The sequence below is a fragment of the Pollachius pollachius genome, assembly GCF_949987615.1.
Source record: "Pollachius pollachius genome assembly, chromosome: 9".
In the NCBI taxonomy this organism is placed as follows: Eukaryota; Metazoa; Chordata; class Actinopteri; order Gadiformes; family Gadidae; genus Pollachius; species Pollachius pollachius.
In genome coordinates, this window is record NC_136942.1 from 2,247,136 (window position 1) to 2,252,135 (window position 5,000).

General features: G+C 44.4%; 1 protein-coding gene and 1 long non-coding RNA gene across 2 annotated transcripts in view; one reads left to right on the forward strand and one right to left on the reverse strand.

Annotated features, from left to right (window-relative positions):
• The window catches only part of LOC307080439, a 3,132-nt gene extending 715 nt beyond the window's left edge, over window positions 1-2,417 (forward strand). The window contains exons 1-3 of the long non-coding RNA XR_013812087.1: window positions 1-16; window positions 105-224; window positions 1,972-2,417. The exon at window positions 1-16 is cut by the window's left edge and continues 715 nt beyond it. This is a non-coding gene — a long non-coding RNA (uncharacterized lncRNA). The remainder of the gene's footprint in view (window positions 17-104; window positions 225-1,971) is intronic.
• Window positions 1-5,000, reverse strand: part of mapk8ip2 (mitogen-activated protein kinase 8 interacting protein 2) — a gene marked incomplete at both ends in the record, with an annotated part of 27,360 nt that overhangs the window by 11,264 nt on the left and 11,096 nt on the right. The gene's annotated exons all lie outside the window — the stretch shown is intronic.

Consider the following 5,000-nt stretch of genomic DNA (forward strand, 5'->3'; position numbering starts at 1 on the left):
TGGACGACACGTATCGGTGAGTTCGGGCCAAACCCCTTCGTGTTGTTGTCTGTACAGTCTGTGCATCATGTATGCTTACTAACTGCTGATATGATTCCTTATAGATTCTGGAATATCAACTGCAAGATGCCTGGTTGGGCTTACGACGACAACGTGCTTAGGCAGTCAACGTTGTTTACCCATGCACATCTTCTACCAAAAGTAATTCCTACTGTATTCTCAAGGTACTTTACTGCATACATAAAATAGTATTTGTAATGATATGAGCATATCATGTTTGTTTGCTTGATTACTATGGCCTGTGTTGATCAGCACATCGATTGACTAGTAATGCCTAGCCAGACGCGGAGCATGCGCAAGACGGTGGTTGAGCAGATTCATGTCAGAAAAGCCCGCGAGTAAACTTAGCTGCTGTGCCTCTCCTGCAACTACCTTCAGATCCTACCAGTAAAGAACGTCTACTCTTTCAATAACTTGTCTTCATTGAATGAACCCGAAAACACAAAGTAATACAGTATTCAGTATTACTCCCCCCCCCCCCCCCCCCCCCCCGTTGCCGTGTCTTCCAAACCCATGTAGGTATAAAAAACCTTTTGTATGAAACCTTAATGTTCAAAACAATGCATGGAAAGTAGCTTGTGCGGACAATCTACTTGATCAATAAAAGAGTTAAAGCTAGGGTGGGTAATTTGGGATCTCAACAGCTGTTGAGATCCCGTTGTGTTCTCTCTGGTCCCTCCCTGCCACGCGCTACCTGCTGTAGCTCCTCCCCCCGAACGTCAGTTATGCGCGTTCATGTGAATTCAGTTACATTGATAGGAAGACGAAACACCATGTCAGATTCCGAGGTAATTAAACATTAGTGCAAGGCTGCTGCTAGCTTGCAACAACGTTATAACAATACATGGAATATCATATGCTACACTTCCCTCGCTGTGCTTATCTCGGCAGTTGTGTCAAAGTAGCTTTTACACAAACGTGACTCGGACATTATCCACAGTTGCGTTGAGGCCTAGGCGACGTGTGAGCACAATCTCTGTGTTATTCCGACAGGTTAGTGTGACTAACAAGACCAAGACTAACTAAGACCATAACTAACACATAAAACGGACCGGAAAAGAACCATGGGCCGACGCAAGACATCCTACGGAACCGTATTGAAACTGTTACATTACAGAACCGTAATGTAACAGGTATCGTGGCTCTGCCTAGTAAAAAAAAACATACCAGCCGACACTTTACATATTCTTCACAATATACCATGGAGAGATATCACTATTCCTTACCTGTCTATAAGAAATGTAGCCATCTCAGCGTCCGATTTTACGTTTCTCAGGTCACGTAACTCTCTCCATCGCTCATAAGCCACCCCAATGTTTACTCTGGTTTTATTTCGAGCTCTCTCCGCCTCCCTTTTAGTAGCTGTCCTTTCAACAAGTGTCTTTCCTCTTTTTTCCGCTGTCTTAGCGGTGTTAGTTGTTGGTATCCGGGGAATGGGAAATTTAGGGCCGTTGATGAAGACATTGCTATTCATTTGTTGTCGCCGTAGTAGTGCCAAACTGTCAGACTCCTAGGCTCGTGAACGCTCACGCAGGGACGCACCAACGTCGTTGCCATGGTGAACGGACAGTCCCACAGCCAATAAGAACGGAGAATCAGAGCCTCGCTCTGATTGGTCAAAGTGTACATGAGCGGTGGCAATTTTTGGGGGCGGCACACAGAGGCAGGGGAGAGCAAAGTAATGGGCAGATATTCTCAGAGCACTTCACCAACATATAGCTGACTGGCTATTATGACAGTTTTGCCAAATATTACAGTAAAAAAATTACCCACCATAGCTTTAAGCTACTGAAAAGTTACTTGATACAGGAAATAGTGAAGCTACTGAGAGTTGTAGTAAGTTACTAGCTTAGCTATAAGTAGTGATGCTACTGGTGGTCACTGGTAACCATTTTGTCTTTTTACACTCAGGAACCAAGAGAAATCAATGGCGTCCCCATCAACCACTTTCTGTTGGGAGATCCAGCTTATCCTCTCATGGACTGGCTCATAAAAGGCTACACCCATTCCCCAAACATCACCCCTGAGCAGGAGTCATTCAACGCACACTTAAGCTCTGCAAGGACCACAGCAGAGATTGCGTTTGGGAGACTGAAGTCGCGCTGGAGAGTGCTTCTCAAGCGCAGTGACTGCCACTTTACGTTCACCCCTCACGTAGTCGGTGCCTGTTGTGCATTGCACAATTTCTGTGAGAACGAGAAGGAGAGCGTGAATCCCATCTGGACAGAGGAAGCCGCTGCACTGGCGTTGGACTTGCCACAGCCAGGTCTCCGTGCGTACAACACCTCGGACAATGCGAATGGTCAGAGGATCAGAGCGGCACTTACAGACTATTTGAGTGCAAACTTCCCCCTGCACCGGTGATACTTTTTAGATGTCTTGGTATTTTGTAAATAGTTGTAAACAATTTGTATATATTTTTACTGTACAGTTGACACTTGTTTCATTCCATGAATAAACAAATTATTGATTAATGCGACTATCAATCGAATAATCTAAGAGTCTTAATCAGACTATGAGAGATTCGGTCAGATTTTAGTCAGACTAAGGTGTATACATGCATCTTAAAAATTCAATTGTAGTCTGACTAACCAAATAATTCGGTTTACTCCGAGTGCCATGTAAACGCACCGCGATTGGTTAGGTTTGACCAATCACAGACAGCGGAGTGCTATAAACTGATCTAGACAGTTGGTTTGTCTGTGTGTGTGTGTGTGTACAGGGGAAAGCAACACGCACACATTTTAAGTGCACACTCAATCAATACACCGTCTTTGGTTTCATCTGGTTTACAGGAAAGAGGTGCATAATGATTTTGGATCTTATATCTCAAACACACTCCTCAGGCGCGCACACACACACAATTTGTGCAGGTTGGAATCTGGGTGCTGTGCATCTGTATTTGTGTATCAATACACACTCGGGGTGTGCCAGCTTACCTCTAAATGCTCTAGCGCAGTGCTTTTCAGGGCCTTACTGAGTAACTTACATCAGACGTGTAATCAGCCTGAACACCAATCACTGAGCAAAAAAAGACTAGACGCCGCTGATAACCTCACAGTTAGCAACAACATTTTAGTATCCAACAGCCATTAGTGCTGTCACAGATGGTCGTTTCTTAGCCCACGGCTTTGCTTCCCAAAGACAGTTCAAACCCCATCACAAACAACATCTGTGCTCCGGCTCCCAGCCCATCGTGGGACTGTTCCCTCCAGGGATCCAGCTCCTCGCTGAATCGCGGCGGCACACGTCAAGGCAAAGGTTAGAATGTGATCAATCTGCTTTGCATTCTGAACCGCTCAGCAGTTTCCCCGCACCTTTAAACAGAGGCGCCCGGCCCTTGTACTCCCCCACACGGAGACTACTGAGGCTCATTGGAGGCGACATCGCTGCAATGGCTGCAGAAACCACCACTGCTTAGGTCTCTATGGGCCGTCAGCCCACGTACACATCAAACATGATACCCTCCTTAATGACTCATTACAGATACACAGAGGAATGTATTGGGATTGTTCATTTGTTGGTATGTTACTTGATATACACAGCCTTTGGGCAGGGCCATCCGTCACTGAATGGGCTTTTACGATATGGCTTAAACCCAGTACGCTCTTGTTTTGAAAAGCCTGACCTATAGTAATGCATCATAAAGCGACATGTGGCTCCGAGACGAGGTAAACACATGTAGATCCATCATGGGTAGTATATAAACGTCTGCGTATGTCTACGCTGTGATGAACGGCACGCAGACCGACGGGGCAATCGAGAGAGAGAGAGAAAGTGAGAGAGAGGGATAGAGAGAGCGGGAGAGAAAGAGATGGAGGGAGAGAGACAGAGAGATGGAGAGAGAAAGTACAGCTATAAATAATAACTGCCTCCCAGTGAAGATCGATCTCCTTTCTGACTGCAAGGACACCCTGCGGTGGCTGTGTGCCTGTGTCCCAGCGGCATTGTGCTGACCCTGAGATTAGTCCTCTCTCCCTCCACCAAGAGGAGCAGTGCACAACTGCATCATGCTGATCTTTGTCATATACAATGCATGCATATGTTAAGGTACCGATGTGTTTATACACACAGTATAGGGACATAGACGGGGAGATCTCAATACGTTACATTACATTTATTTAGCCGATGCTTTTATCCCAAATGACTTGAAGAATCCTGCATACATTCAATTCCTGAAGTAAGCAAATAACTTGTGCTTAATATAGGATTGAGTCACGTGCTTGCACACACACATACACACACACACAGAAATACTCATTCAACACACACACACAAACACACACACACACACTCGCAAGAGCAAATAGAGATACACACAAACACACACACACACACTCATACACACAAAGGTAGCTAATGCTAAAGCAAGCAGCCTTTTGACCTCTAATTAACAGACCAAAGGTTGTCGAGCTGATGTAGCTAAAGCTAGCCACAGTGGATAAGGTTTATAGAGGGGGGGGGGACCTGATGGAAGTATATTTTCTTTCCCTACGAGAGTTTTGTACTTTGTTAATATATATAAAAAAATAATAATATGTTGGTTTTTTTTTTTTATACGTTGGTAGTCAAGGTGGGGCCCTATTGTTGTTAAGGCGGCGGCCTTAACCGTACAGAGCTGGGGGAAACACTGCATACAGCCTGGCCAAAGAGGGAATCTGTGAGGCATGTTCAACACCGGAGTGTTATCAACACATTATTAAACACGTTTTTATTTAGACATGGCTGCTTTGAATACATATTTTATATGTGTAGGGCGGACTGTGAAATGGTTTTATTATCCTATGGCTGTTATTAATTTTATCTATGTTTTTTATTTGTTTTGTTTATTTGAACGTATATTTATACTTATTATACACAGCTGAACATAGCATGTAGCTTATACTTCGCAGGGAATTGTACAGTTGTGTTGTGTGTAAAATTAGAATAAAAAACTCACT